This window comes from Carcharodon carcharias, chromosome 20 (assembly GCF_017639515.1).
Source record: "Carcharodon carcharias isolate sCarCar2 chromosome 20, sCarCar2.pri, whole genome shotgun sequence".
Taxonomy (NCBI): domain Eukaryota; kingdom Metazoa; phylum Chordata; class Chondrichthyes; order Lamniformes; family Lamnidae; genus Carcharodon; species Carcharodon carcharias.
The window spans coordinates 89,928,216-89,943,655 of record NC_054486.1 but is presented as its reverse complement, the minus strand read 5'-3'; positions in this window follow the sequence as shown (position 1 = coordinate 89,943,655).

Genomic DNA, 15,440 nt, shown 5'->3' with positions numbered 1-15,440 from the left:
AAAACACTTTAAGACTGTGCCCTCTGGTTCCTGATCCATTTACAAGCTGGAACAGTTTCTCCCTATCTACTCTGTCCAGACCCCTCATGATTTTGAAAACTTCTATTGAGTCTCCTCTTAGCCTTCCCCTCTTCAACGAAAACAGTTCCAATGAAAACTGAAGTATCTCATCCCTGGAACCATTCTTGCAAATGTCTTCTGCACTCTCTCCAATGTGTTCATATCTTTCCTATAATGTGGCACCCAGAACTGTACACAATACTCCCACTGAGGTCTAACCAGTGTCTTTTTTAAGTTTATTATAGCCTCCCTGCTCTTATACTCTATGCCCCTTTTAATGAAGCCTAGAATACTGTATGCTTTAGAAGCAGCTCTCGCTACCTGTCCTGTCACCTTTAATGACTTATGTACATATACAGCCAGGTCCCTCTGCTACTGCACATCCTTTAGAATAGTATTCTTTATTTTATACTGTCTCTCCATGTTCTTTGCACCAAAGTGCAAACTCACACTTCTCCGCTGAAGTTCATCGGCCACCTATCTGCCCATTCTACCAATGTGTCAATGTCCTTTTGAAGTTCTACACTGTCCTCCTCACAGTTTAGAATTCTCCCAAGTTTTACATTGCCTGCAAACTTTCAAATTATTCCCTGCGCACCAAGGTCTAGATCATTTATATATGTCAGGAAAAGCAAGGGTCCCAATACCGATCGCTGGGGTCTCCACTACAAACCCTCTTCCAGCCTGAAAAATACCCATTAACTATTACTCTCTGTTTCCAATCCCTTAGCCAATTTTGTACACATGTTACTACTTCCCCTTTTATTCCATGACCTATAACTTTCCTCACAAGTCTGTTGTGTGGCATTGTATCGAATGCCTTGTGGAAGTCCATATGCACCACATCAACGGCCTTGCCCTCATCAACGATCTCTGTCACCTCTTCAAAAAACTCCAGCAAGTTAGTTTCCTAACGATTTTCCTTTAACAAATCCATGCTGACTCTTCCAAATCAATCCACATTTTTCCATGTGACTATTAATTCTATCCTGACTAATTGTTTCTAGAAGTTTCCCCACCACCGAAGTTAAACCGACTAGTCTGTAACTGCAGGGCAGATTTTTCCAACCTTTTTTGAACAAAGGCATAACGTTTGTAATTCTCAAGTCTTCCGGCACCTCCCCCAAATCCAGGAAACATTGAAAGATTATTGCCAGTGCCTCTGCAATTTCAACTCTCACTTCTTTCAATATTCTTGGATGCATCTCATCTGGTCCCGATGTCTTATCAACTTTAAGTACTGACAGATTATCCAATACTTCCTCCTTATCAATTTTAAACCCTTCTAATGACTGAGTTTCCTCCTCTGTCACCATGGTCTGGGCAGCATCTACCGCGCAGGTAAAGACCGATGCAAAGTATTCATTTAATGCCTCAGCCATGCCTCTTGCCTCTATGTGTAAATCCCCTTTTTGGTCCCTAATTGGCCCTACTCCTCCTTTTACCATCCTTTTACTGTTACTTTGGGATTTCCTTTTATGTTGGCTGCTAGTCTTTTTTCATAATCCCTTTTTGTTTTTTGCATTTGCGTTTTTACATCCCTTCTGAACCTTCTGTATTCAGCTTGGTTCTCAATTGTATTTGCTACCTGACACCTGTCATAAGCATACTTTCTCCTCTTTAACTTAATTTCTCTCTCTTTTGTCATCCAGGGAGCTCTGGATTTGTTTGCCCCACCCTTCCCTTTCGAGGGAACATACCTTGACTGTGCCCAAACCATCTCCTCTTTGAATGTAATCCATTGTTCAGCTACTATTTTCCCACCAACCTTTGGTTCCAGTCTATCTGGCCCAGCTCTGTCCTTGCCCCATTGAAGTCCGCTCTCCACCAGTTGATTATTCTTACGATAGATTGACCAATGTTATTTTCCATCGGCATCCTAAACCTTATGATACAGTGATCACTATCCCCTAAATGTTTTCCCATTGTCACTTGATATACTTGGCCCACCTCTTTCCCAAGAACCAGACGTAGCACTGTCCCCTTTCTTATTGGACTGGACACATACTGCTGTAGGAAATTCTCCTGAACACATGTCCCTCACTGCCCCTTACACTACCACTATATGGGTAATTAAAGTCCCACATCATAACTACTCTATGATGTTTACACCTCTCTGTAATTACCTTGCAGATTTGTTCTTCTATATCCTTCCCACTCGCTGGTGGTCTATGTATTACACCGAGTAATGTAATTGCACCCTTCTTATTCCTTAGCTGTAGCCAAATCAATTCTGTCCTTGAATCCTCTGACCCATCCTCTTTCTCCAGTACTGCAATACTCTCCTTAACCAAAAATGTCACCCCTCCTCCTTTTTTCCATTTCCTATCTTTTCTGAACACATTGTAATCTAGAATATTTAACACCCTGATCTGCCCTTCCTTAAGCCAGGCCTCCGTTATCGCCACAACATCATAATCCCACAAGCCAATCTGTGCCTCCAACTCCCGTTTTATTAACTATACTCTGTGCATTCACATACATGCAGTATAACCCTGATTTAGAGTTCATTATTTGCTCTCCTGCTCCGCCTCCATCTATTAACTCACTATTCTCTATTTTAGTGCCATCTGCCTCTCCCAGCATTCCATGCACCCTAGTATTACTTTTTAATATTCTCTCCTGGTTCCCACATCCCTGCTGAGCTAGTGTAAACCCTCCCCAACAGCTCTAGCAAAATGAGCTGCAAGGAACACAGTCCCGGCTCTGTTCAGATGCAAATGATGGTTTGTACAGGTGCCATCTCCCCGAGGGCCAGTCTCAGTGTCCTAAGAACCTAAAGCCCTCCCTCCTGCACCAGTTCTCTAGCCACGTATTCATCTGTCTTATCTTCCTATTTCTGTACTCACTTGCACTGGGAGTAATCCGGAGATTACTTCTTTGGAGGTCCTGCTTGCTAATTTTCTACTTAGTTCCCTAAAATCCGATTGCAGTACCACATCCCCATTTCAATCTACGTCATTAGTACCAACATGGACCATGACCTCTGGCTTTTGCTCTCACCCACAAGAATGTTCTGTAGCTGTTCTGTGACATCCTTAACCCTAGCACCAGGGATGCAACAAACTATCCTGGAGTTAAGTTGATAGCCGCAGAAACGCCTGTCTGCTCCCCCAACTAAAGAATCCCCTATCAGTACTGCCCTTCCGCTCTTTTTCCTCCCCTCCTGTACAGATGGGCCACCCATGGTGCCACTGGGCATGGCTCTTGCTGCACTCCTCCAAGGACCCATCACCCTCACCAAAATACAGAATGGAAAACCAGTTAGTCAGCGGGGCCTCTGGGTACTCCTGCACTAGCTGCCTGTTTCTTTTGGACTGCCTGGCGGTCACCCGTTCCCTATCTGCCTGCTTGCCCCCAGCTTGCGGTGTGACCCCCTCTCTGAATATGCTATCCACGTAGTTCTCTGCCTCACAGAAGCACCTCAGTGACTCCAGCTGCTGCTCAAACTCTGAAATGCGGAGCTCAAGCTTGTGCTGCAGGTGACAGTTTCTGCACATAGGCTTATCTGGGTCATGAGAACTATCCACAGCTCCCCTCATGCCACAAGACGGGCATTCCGCTTGGCTGAGCTGTCCTGCCAAGCCTTAACCGTAAACTTTTAATTTACTTCTTACTTAAACTTTAGTTACTTTTTTTTTATTCATTCAGGGGATGTGGGCTTCACTGGCTGGGCCAGCATTTATTGCCCATCCCTAGTTGCCCTTGAGAAGGTGGTGGTGAGCTGCCTTCTTGAACCACTGCAGTCCATGTGGTGTAAGTACTTCCACAGTGCTGTTAGGAAGGGAGTTCCAGGATCTTGAACCAGCGACAGTGAAGGAAAGGCGATATATTTCCAAGTCAGGATTGTGAGTGACTTGGAAGGGAACTTCCAGGTGGTGGTTCCCATCTAACTGCTGCCATTGTCCTTCTAGATGGTAGTGGTCGTAGGTTTGGAAGGTGCTGTCGAAGGAGCTTTGGTGAATTCCTGCAATGCATCTTGTAAATGGTGCACACTGCTGCTACTATGTGTCAGTGGTGGAGGGAGTAAATGTTTGTGGATGTGGTGCCAAGCAAGCGGGCAGCTTTGTCCTGGACAATGTCAAGCTTCTTGAGTGTTGTGGGAGCTGCACTCATTCAGGCAAGTGGGGAGTACTCCATCACAATCCTGTCTTGTGCCTTATAGATAGTGGGTAGGCTTTGGGGAGTCAGGAGGTGGTTTACTCATCGCATGATTCCTAGCCTCTGACCTGCTCGTGTAGCCATAGTATTTATATGGCTAGTCCAGTTCAGTTTTTGGTCGAGGGTAACCCCCAAGATGTTGATTTTGGGGGATTCAGTGATGATAATACCATTGAACATCAAGGGGCGATGGTTGGATTCTCTCTTGTTGGAGATGGCCATTGCCTGACACTTTTGTGGCGTGAATGTTACTTGCCGCTTGTCAGCCCAAGCCTGGATATTGTCCAGGTCTTGCTGCATTTGGACATGAACTGCTTCAGTGTCTGAGGAGTCGTGAATTGTGCTGAACATTGTGCAATTATCAACGAACATCCCCACTTCTGACCTTATGATGGAAGGAAGGTCATTGATGAAGCAGCTGATGATGGTTGGGCTGAGGACACTACCCTGAGGAACTCTTGCAGCAATGTCCTGGAGCTGAGATGATTGATCTCCAACAACCACCATCTTCCTTTGTGCCAGGTATGACTCCAAACAGCAGAGAGCTTTCCCCTGATTCCCATTGACTCCAGCTTTGCTAGGGCTCCTTGATACCACACTCGGTCAAATGCTTCCTTGATTACATGGGCAATCACTCTCATCTCACTTTGGGAGTTCAGCTCTTTTGTCCAAGTTTGAACCAAGGCTGTAACGAGGCCAGGAACTGAGTGGAACCCAAACTGGGCATCAGTGAGCAGGTTATTGCTAAGCATGTGCCGCTTGATAGCACTGTTGATGACCCCTTCCATTACTTTACTGGTGATCGAGAGTAGGCTGACAGGGTGGTAATTGGTCACATTGCATTTGTCCTTCTTTTGTGTACAGGACATATCTGGGCAATTTTCCGCATAGCCGGGTAGATGCCAGTGTTGTCACTGTACTGGAACAGCTTGGCCAAGAGCGAGGCAAGTTCTGGAGCACAAGCCTTCAGTACTATTGCCGGAATGTTGTCAGGGCCTGTAGCTTTTGCAGTATCCAGTGCTTTCAGCCATTTCTTGACTCCACGTGGAGTGAATCAAGTTAGCTGGAGACTGGCATCTGTGATGCTGGGGACTTTTACTTACTTTAACTTAATTTAACCTTGCTCTTGTACAATTAACTATAAACCGGTGATTAGTAGAAAGCAGAATTTTTCACCCTCACAAATCAGTTCCCTCTCCTGTGCCTATAGATTCTTACTTTCCCTGTGCTTGTTTAGAAATTTACTTTTCTGTGCTTGTGCTGTTTTCAATCATCCAACTGTCTCTCCATTCGTGCAGTTTTATCTCCTGAACTTTCGTTGCGTTATCTCCTGAACTCTCGCTGTTTTATCTCACAAACTCTCACTGTTTTATCTCCTGAACTCTCGCTGTTTTATCTCCCTGAACTTTCGTCGATTTATCTCCTGAACTCCCGCTGTTTCACCTCCCGAACTCTCGCTGTTTCATCTCCCGAACTCTCGCTGTTTTACCTCCTGAACTCTCGCTGTTTTATCCAAGTAGAAAACTATTTTAGTTGGCCCTACTTAATAAACCTTACCAAAAAGCACAGTTCCTACTTTATTCTAAATCTTATGAATAGAATAAACCTCAAACAATTACTAGATACTCACCACGCACTCACCAAACAGCTAGCTTCTTCTCCAACCAATCAAAGTTCTTCTTTCCTGTGATGTCATTATCCTGACTTGGAAATATATTGCCGTTCCTTCACTGTTGCTGGGTCGAAATCCTGGAACTCCCTCCCCAATAGCACTGTGGGTGTACCTACATCACCTGGCAGTGGCCCTAGCAGAACACAAACTGGGCATCAGTGAGCAGGTTATTGCTAAGCATGTGCCGCTTGATAGCACTGTTGATGACCCCTTCCTGTACTTTACTGGTGATCAAGAGTAGGCTGACGGGGTGGTAATTGGCCACGTTGCATTTGTCCTTCTTTTTGTGTACTAGACATACCTGGGCAATTTTCCACATAGCTGGGTAGATGCCAGAGTTGTCACTGTACTGGAACAGCTTGGCTAGGGGTGCAGCAAGTTCTGGAGCACAAGTCTTCAGTACTATTGCTGGAATATTGTCAGGGCCCATAGCTTTTGCAGTATCCAATGCCTTCAGCCAATTCTTGATACCACGTGGAGTGAAATGAATTGGCTGAAGACTTCTCAAGGGCAATTAGGGATGGGCAACAAATGCTGGCTTAGCCTGCGACACACACATGACATAAAAGCATAAAGAAATATGCAGCCGTATTATCCTGAATGGTAAAAAAGAGCAAAGGAACACACAACACAGGAAATAGATGCAGGAGTAAGCTATTCAAGTCCTTGAGTCTGCTTCACCATTCAACTAGATCATGGCAGATCTTCTGCATCAATGTCATTTTCCCACACTGTCCCCACATCCCTTGATGCCTTTAATATCTAAAGATTTGTCCAATTCTGTCTTGAACATACTCAATGGCTGAGTTTCTACAACCCTCTGGGGTAGAGAATTCCAAAGATTCACCACCCTCTGAATGAAGAATTGCCTCCCCATCTCAGTCCTAAATGGCCTGCCCTTTATTCTGAGATGATCTCCCGTGGCCGGGGGAAACATTCTTCCTGCATCTACCTTGTTGAGCCCTGGAAAATGTTGTATGTTTGAATGAGATCATCTGTCCTTTTTTCTAATCTCTAGAGAATAGAGGCCCAGTCTCCTCAATTTCTCCTCACAGGACAGTCCCACCATCACAGGAATTAGTCTGGTAAAGTTCTGCTGCAGTCCCTCTATGGCAAAGTATATCCTTCCTTAGGTAAGGAAGCCAAAACCGCACACAATACTCCAGGTGCAGTCTCACCAAGGCTCCATACAATTGCAGCAAACCCTTTTTACTCCTGTACTCAAATACTCTTGCAATAAAGGCTAACATACCATTTGCCTTTCTAATAGCTTGCTGCATCCCCAATCCCCCACTATCAATGTCCTGAGGATTACCATTGACCAGAAACTGAACTGGACTAACCACATAAGTACTGTGGCTACATGAGCAGGTCAGAAGCTAGGAATCCTGTGACAAGTAACTTACCTTCTGACTTCCCAAAGTCTGTCCACTATCTACAAGGCACAAGTCAGGAGTGTGATGGAATACTCCCCACTTGCCTGAATGAGTGCAGCTCCCATAACACTCTAGAAACTTGACACCATCCAGGACAAAACAGCCCACTTGTTTGGCACCCACATCCACAAACATTCACTCCCTCCACCCAACATACAATAGCAGCAGTGTGTACCATCTACAAAGTGCACTGCAGGAATTCACCAAGGCTCTTTTGACAGCACCTTCCAAACCCAAGACCACTACCATCTAGGAGGACAAGGGCAGCAGATAGATGGGAACACCACCATGTGGAAGTTCCCCTCCAAGCTATTCACCACCCTAACTTGAAAATATATTGCCGCTCCTTCATTGTCACTGGGTCAAAATCCTGAAACTCCCTTCCTAATGCACTGTGGTGTACCCATACTTCATGGACTGCAGCAGTTCAAGAAGGTACCACCATCTTCTCAAGGGCAACTAGGGATAGGCAATAAATGCTGGCCCAGCCAGTGAAGCCTACATCCTGTGAATGAATAAAAAAAACCTCCATGTTAGTTTTCAGTGACTCATGAACAAGGACACCCAGGTCCTTTTGGATATCAACACTTCCTAATCTTTCACCATTTAAGAAATATCTGCATTTCTGTTTTTCCTACCAACATGGATAACTGCACATTTTTCCATAATCCACCTGCCATGCTCTTGCCCACCCACTGAGCTCGTCTAAATCCCTTTGAAGCCTCTTTACATGCTCCTCACAACTCATATTCCCACCTAGTTTTGTATCATCATCAAATTTGGAGCTATTACATTTAATCCACCCCATCCAAATCATTGATATTGATTGTGAATAGCTGGGGCCCAGGCATTTATTCTTATGCTACCTACTAGTCATTGTCTGCCAACCTGTGAATAACACATTTATTCCTATCCTCTGTTTTCTCTCCATTAACCAATTCTCAATCTATGCCAATATATTTCCCCCAATCCCATGTGCTCTAATTTTGTTTACTAACCTCCTGTATGGAACCTTATCAAAAGTCTTCAGAAAATCCAAATACACCACATTCACTGGTTCCCCCTTGTCTATTCTGCTTTCCTCAAAAAACTCCAACTGGTTTGTCAAACATGATTTCCCATTCATAAATCTATGTTGACTCTGCCAAATTCTATCATTATTTTCTAAGTATCTTGTTATTACGTTCTTTATAATAGATTCTAGCATTTTCCCTACTACTGAAGTCAGGCTCACAAGACTGTAGTTTCCATTTTCTTTCTCTTTCATTTCTTAAATAGTGAGATTACATTTTCAACTTTCCAATCTGCAGGTACCATTCCAGGATCTCTTAAATTTTGCAAGATGACCACCAATGCATTCACTATCTCTATAGCCATTTCTTTTCTTATCAGTTTATTGGTCCTCTTTTGCTGAATTCTTTAAAAAAAACTCCCTATTCTCAGGCTTACTACTTTTTTGGCTGCTTTATAAGCCTTTGATCTCCTTTTGTTCCAGTGCAATCTTCAATTGTATCACTTTTCTTGTTGGGTTTTTGTTCCTTAAAGGAATGTATATGTGTTGTCAATCATGTATTAATACCTTAAATGCTAGCTGTTGCCTGCCTAATGTCATAACTTTTAATGTAGTTACGCAACCTACCACAACCAATTTGCTCCTTTTAATTTCATAGTTTCTTTTGTTTAGATTTAATACCTTAGTTCCAGATTGACCTGCATCTCTTTCAAACTTGATGCAAAATTCCATCATATTGTGGTCACTCTTCCCTAAAGGCTCCTTTACAGCAAGATTATTTATCAGGCGTTACTTATTACATAACACTTGATCTAAAATAGTGCATTCTCTAGTTGGATTACTGTTCTAGAAAACCATCTTGTATACATTCCAGGAACTTTTCCTCCAATGCATTACTGCTAATTTGGTTTACACAGTCTATATGTAGATTGAAATCTCTCATGATAAGTGTATTACCCTTGTTATATGCACCTCTAACTTCCTAATTTATACCATGCACTACTGTTTTCTGGCCTATAAACAACTCCCACCAATTTACTTTTTTTCAATCTTTCATGGGATATGAGCATCCCAGGCAAGGCCAGCATTTATTGCCCATCCCATATTTGCCCTTGAACTTAATGGCTTGCTAGGCCATTCCAGAGGGCAGGTAAGAGTCAACCACATTGCTGTGGATCTGGAGTCACATGTAGGTCAGATCAAATTAGGATGGCAGATTTCCTTCCCTAAAGCACATTCCCTAAAGATGGGTTTTTATGACAATCAATGAGACTATATTTCAAATCCTGATTTTATTGATTTAATTTACATTTCACTAGCTGCCATGGTGGATATTAATCTGTGTACCCAGAGCATTAGCCTGGGCATCTGGATTACTAGCCCAGTGACATTACCACTATGCCACCATCTCCCCCTTGCTATTTCTTAGCTCCACCCAAACTGATGCTACGTCTTGATTTTCCGATCTAGGATCGCCTCTCACTAATGTACTGAACGTATCCTTCATTAACAGTGCTGCCCCACCTCCTTTTCCTTTTTGCCTAGCCTTCCTAAATGTTGAATATCCTTGAATATTCCGTCCCCTACCTTGGTCACTCTGCATCCACATATGATCTAATCTACTTACTTCTGTTTGTGCTGTCAATTCATCTAGCCTGTTGCGCATTCAGATAGAGTGCTTTTAATTCTACCTTTTTAACATTTTTCCATATTTTGAATCTACTGGTTTCTGCTGTCTTCCAATTTCACTTACCTCTTTTCTTCCTACCATTACCAGCTGTGCTTTTCTCAAACCTGAATTCCCTTTCTGGTTCCTATCCCCCTACCAAGTTAGTTCAAACAGCAATCCCCCACCCCCAACCCCTCACCCCCCCACAGCCCCTCCCCACTCCCCCCACCGACACCTCCACCTCCCCCCAACCAACCCCGCCACCACCCCCCACCACCCCCCCCCCCCCCCCCCCCCACCCACCCCCCGACAGCGCTAGCAAATCTGCCTGTGAGGATATTGATCCCAGTCCTGCTGTGATGGAACCCATCCACCTTATACAGTTCCCACCTTCACCAGAAGCAGCCCCAGTGCCTCCCTCAGGAATCTAAAGCTCTCACTCCTGCATCATCTCTCTAGCCATGTGTTAATTTGGCTGCTCATCCTATTTCTGTACTTACTAGCATGTAGCACCTTGGAGTAATCCTGAGATTACTGCCTTTGAAGTCTTGCTTTTCAACCTCCTAAGATCTGCTTTCAGATTCTCATCCCTCTTTCTACATATGTCGCTGGTACTGGTGTGGTCCATGACCTCTGGCTGTTCACCTCCCCCAGAAGAATATCCAGCAGTGACATTCTTGATCCTACACGAAGGGAGGCAACATGCCATCCTAGATCCACATCTATTGCCACAGAAAAACTGTCTGTTACCCTAACTATTGAACCTCTGACCACTATTGCTCTTTTAAGCTTCTTCCTCCCTCCTGTGCAGCTGAGCCACTGGTGGGTCCATGGACTTGGCTCTGGCTGCACAAGGAAGCATTACCCTTACCAGTATCTAAAATGGAAGTTGGTTAGTGATCAAGATGGACTCAGGGGACTCCTGCACTACATATCTGATCCTCCTAGACTGTCTGATGGTCACCATTCCCTCCCTGCCTGCGGTCTCTTAACCTGCGGTGTGACCACCTCCCTAGATGTGCTATCCACTTAGTTCTCAGCCTTGTGGATGTACCATAGTGGCTCCAGCCATTGCTCAAGTTCTGAAATCCGGAGTTCAAATTTCTGCAGCTGGTGACACATCCTGGACATATGGTTGTCTAGACCACAGGAAGTATTCATGACTTCCCACATGTTACAGGACAAGCATTCAATGCGGCCCAGCTGTCCTGCCATGCCTTATCTTAATTTACAAACCAGCTACTCAGCTATCACCACTGTAATTTAAACCCTATTTGTATAAAATTAATAAACCTTACCACCTCCATAGAATAAAACAGAAGACTCACCAGTTTCTTAGATCCCTTTATCTGGCTTTCCTTAGCTATAAGCAAACCTCATTTTGTGGAACCTATCCTGGTGTGTGAGTTGCTTTGCAAATGGACCGGGCCGAAGCTTAGATCTTTTCAATCTTCCTCCCCAGAATTCAGCCTTGTGGTGGGAAAGAACCTCTTGCTATTGGGGGGAGGTACCGCCTTAGTGTTGAATGAAAGGAGTTGAGGTTCTTCCCACCCCACTGTAGGGAATTCCTGTGGCTGGGAGGAGGAAAGTTTAACTGGCCTTGCTCATTCAGGTGAGGTTTAAGGCCATGCTTCCCTGCTGTGATAATTTCCTTGCCTTAGTTCTCCTCCATTACCGTCGGTCTGGCACTCTCTGCCTTAAATGGGAAGATGGTGTATAACGGTAATGTCACTGGAATAGTAATCCAGAGATCCAGGCTAATGCTCTGGTGACATGGGTTCAAATCCCACCATGGCAGCTGGTGACCATGAAACTCTCACTGATTGTTATAAAAACCGTCTGGTTCACTAATGTCCTTTACGGGAGCAAATCTGCTATCCTCACCTGATCTGGCCTACAGATCCTGTTCACTCTTAACTGGCCTCTGAAATAGTCTAGCAAGCCATTCAGTTCAAGGGCAATTAGGGATGGGCAACAATTTTTGGCTTTTCCAGTGATGCCCACGCCCAAGAAAGAATTTTAAAAATCTGTTTCTCCACCTCCTTCCACATCTCAGACTCCATGTCCCTCCTCCTCTCTTCTTTTCCTATTTCTACTACCTTTTACATTTCCCTCCTCCTCACCACCCATCTTCCCACCTCTTCTGCCAAACATCTACATTGTTTGCCTCATAACTCCTCTCCGCTCTTACTGCTTCCTTCCTAGCCTCCCTCACTTCTTCTCACCCCCTCCTTCTCTGCCCCTCCGCTCCCTTCCACATTTAAGTGTTTAAGAGAAGCAATGCAGCTTTTGGTACCAAATCTAAATTATTCCCATTTCATCAGCAAGACGTTATAACCAAAATATCTTACTCAATCCATTTAATGCTGTTATACAGTTTTATTAGATATGTCTTTTGATATTGTAACTGACAATGATAATTTCACCCCCAGCTTGTTTTACACCTCTGAATAGATGCCGCTGTCTATGACTTACAGGCCTTTTGGCTTCTGGTTATCATCTTCATAAAGTCAAAGTGAGACTCATTTGAAAATCGTTAACCAATGGAAAGAAATCCCACGAGCCACAGAGCCACTAGGATTGTATAAAAATTGAAAGTGACAGTTTTGTTAATGTGATAGAAAGCCCAAAGGGATTATCTTCCTTTCTGGTTTGCAGCGATCATTAAAAGTCATAGATTGACAAAATATTACAACTTAAAATAACTGTGAAGAGCAATGTGCATGAAATCAATTTGGTATTGAGTATCTTACATTTACATGGCTGGAAATTTTTTGTTTACCTTTTTTATCAAATACCTTCAAGTAATTTTTCCTGTCAAAACTTATTCACTATTTTAGCATTGATCCCATAGCGAAGGCCTTAGCCGTGGATCTGATTCGTTATCTGCTGGTTTGATGTTTTCAAACAACTCTCCCTTCAAGGCATTGACAGGTCTATGTAAGTTTTTGCAACTACACTGCTAGGTTCTGGGACTATGTGGGAGTAAAGTTTTTTTTGCCATTTATGGGTTTGAAGGAGGGGAAGTTTAAATGGTGTTAATTCAGCCCTTGTTGAGGATTGTAGAATTCATCAAATTGTAGAATCATAGCATGGTTACAGAGCAGCAGGAGATCATTTGGCCTGTTGTATCTGTACCAGCTCTCTGCAAAAGCAGCTCAGCTAGTCCCACTCCCCTTCCTTATCTGTGTAGCCCTGCAAATATTTTCCATTCAGATAATAATCAAAATCCACAATTGAACCTGTTTCCATCAAACTCTCAGGCAGTGAATTTTTCCTCATGAGACCATTGGGTGCTTTTTGCAATTTGCCTTAAATGTGTGGTCTCTGGTTCTTGACCTTACCATCAATGCAAACAGTGTCTCCTTATTTATTCTGTCCAGGATAGATAAGTAGAAGCCTTGAGCAGAATATTGAGGTCAGCGGGTGGATACGCAGCCGACCTGGCCAAGCGGAAATTGACGCGTGATGATGTTGGGCGAGCATTCCCATGTCATCAAGAAGTCCAACCGACAATTAAAAGGCCTATTAAGGCCATTAAAAAGGTAATTAATTTCAAATTTACACTGCCCGTCCAACCTGACAGTTGGCGGGCAGGCGAAAATGGAAAGTGACCTTTGCACTTTTTAGGAAACCTCATCCACGGGCGGGATGAGGCTTCCTAAAGCAAATAAAAATAAAATGAAAATTTCACACTTGAATTAAAAACATGTCCCTGCTCATGTGACAGGATCACATGAGGAGACATGTTTTATGACATTTTTATCTTGTTCATTAAGTTTTCTCATAGAACTCTTCATCTTCCCGAGGCAGCTCCATGCCTCAGGGAGATTGAAGCGCCCTTTGCATACAAAGTTCGTGCTAGGCTGGCTTGCCCTCCTCCCCTCGCCTGCATAGGCAGCTCTGAGCGCTATCGCTCATGTTCCACGCTGGGCGGGCCTTAATTGGCCTGCCTGTGTAAAATTGCCCTGCCAATCGCGGACGTTGGGTGGCTTTCTGACCACCCCTGCCAAGTGAAAATTCCTGCCCCTTATCTATTCTGTCGTTTATGGATTTGAACTCCTCTATCAAATTTTCTCCAACCTTCTCTTCTCTAAAGGAACACCCCCCAGTTTCTAAACATCTATCCACATAACTCAAGTCCATCGTTTCTGGAACCATTGTCAGAAATATTTTCTGCATCCTCTCTAATGCTTCAGAATTGGACCCATATCCCATTCGATGCTGGACCAGGGTAGTATGAGGGTTCACTGCAATTTCCCTTCTTTTGTACTCTATAGTTCTATTTATAAAGCCCAGGATTCCCTATGCATTATTACTCACTTTCTCAACCTGCCCTGCCACCTTCAAAAATTTGTGCAGACCTACTCTCAAGTCCCTCTCCCCCTGCACCCGCTTTATTGGCAGCCAACTATATATGTAACCGCATAACCATGTTACTACATTTTAATGGAAACCATATTTGATAGCTGCACATAAGGACATCACTGTAGCTTACCTTCTCTCTATTTGTCTAAGTGCATCATGAGATGCTGAGCTTGCCCTGCTGCACTTGACGTGCCAACTTTCACACAACCCCTTCCAATTATTAACTTAAACCCGCAAATCCCAGGCTAAGAGGGGAGCACCATCTTTAAATACAGCACAGGAATGAATGGGAACAGGTGGTAGTGGCAGAGGGGAAACAAGAGACTGAGAACCTCCCCTACAATCCAGCTTGCTTGTTGTGCCCTGAGGAACCCAGTATCGATGATCTGCCTCAGCATTTTCTATTTTTTCAGCCACTTTACGCCTATTTGTCAAGCATTGCCAATCAGAAAGCGTACCCACTCAATCTGAAAACTTAGGAGAACGGGGGAAGTGGAAAATAGAAATGTTGCCATGGATACAGCGAGGTGGTAAACATTACCAGCCGCACTACTCTTAATTCCCTGAAAGATGTGCTGCTGACTGCCAAGTTTTCCTTGTCTCTCAGTTTGAAAGAACGTGTACAGATGCAAGTAAAAATCCTCTATAATCCGTATCATTACTTTTTCACCCTATGGTTTATTAAATTAAAATGGGAAAACAGCATTAAAAAATTGCATTTTCTGATGCCAAATTACTAAATGAGCAGCAGGATGAATGGTGCCTGTCCTGCCTTAGGTTTCACCATTAGCTAGGTTGCAGTTACAGACTTCATAAAATGTATTTACTTCAGATTGGTGAATATGATTTATAAGCCTGTAAACCAATCTCTATATATCTTGCCATGTTATATTTACCACATTCCTGCTGATAATTATAATAAGTTACAATGATAAAGCAACTTTCTATGTACACAAAGGAAAATGTTATACTATGAGTGATTGGTCTTGTTTTCTGTAAAATGCAGAGTATCCTTTTGCAATAATATCTGCTTCACAAAATGAGCAAGATTTTACAATATTA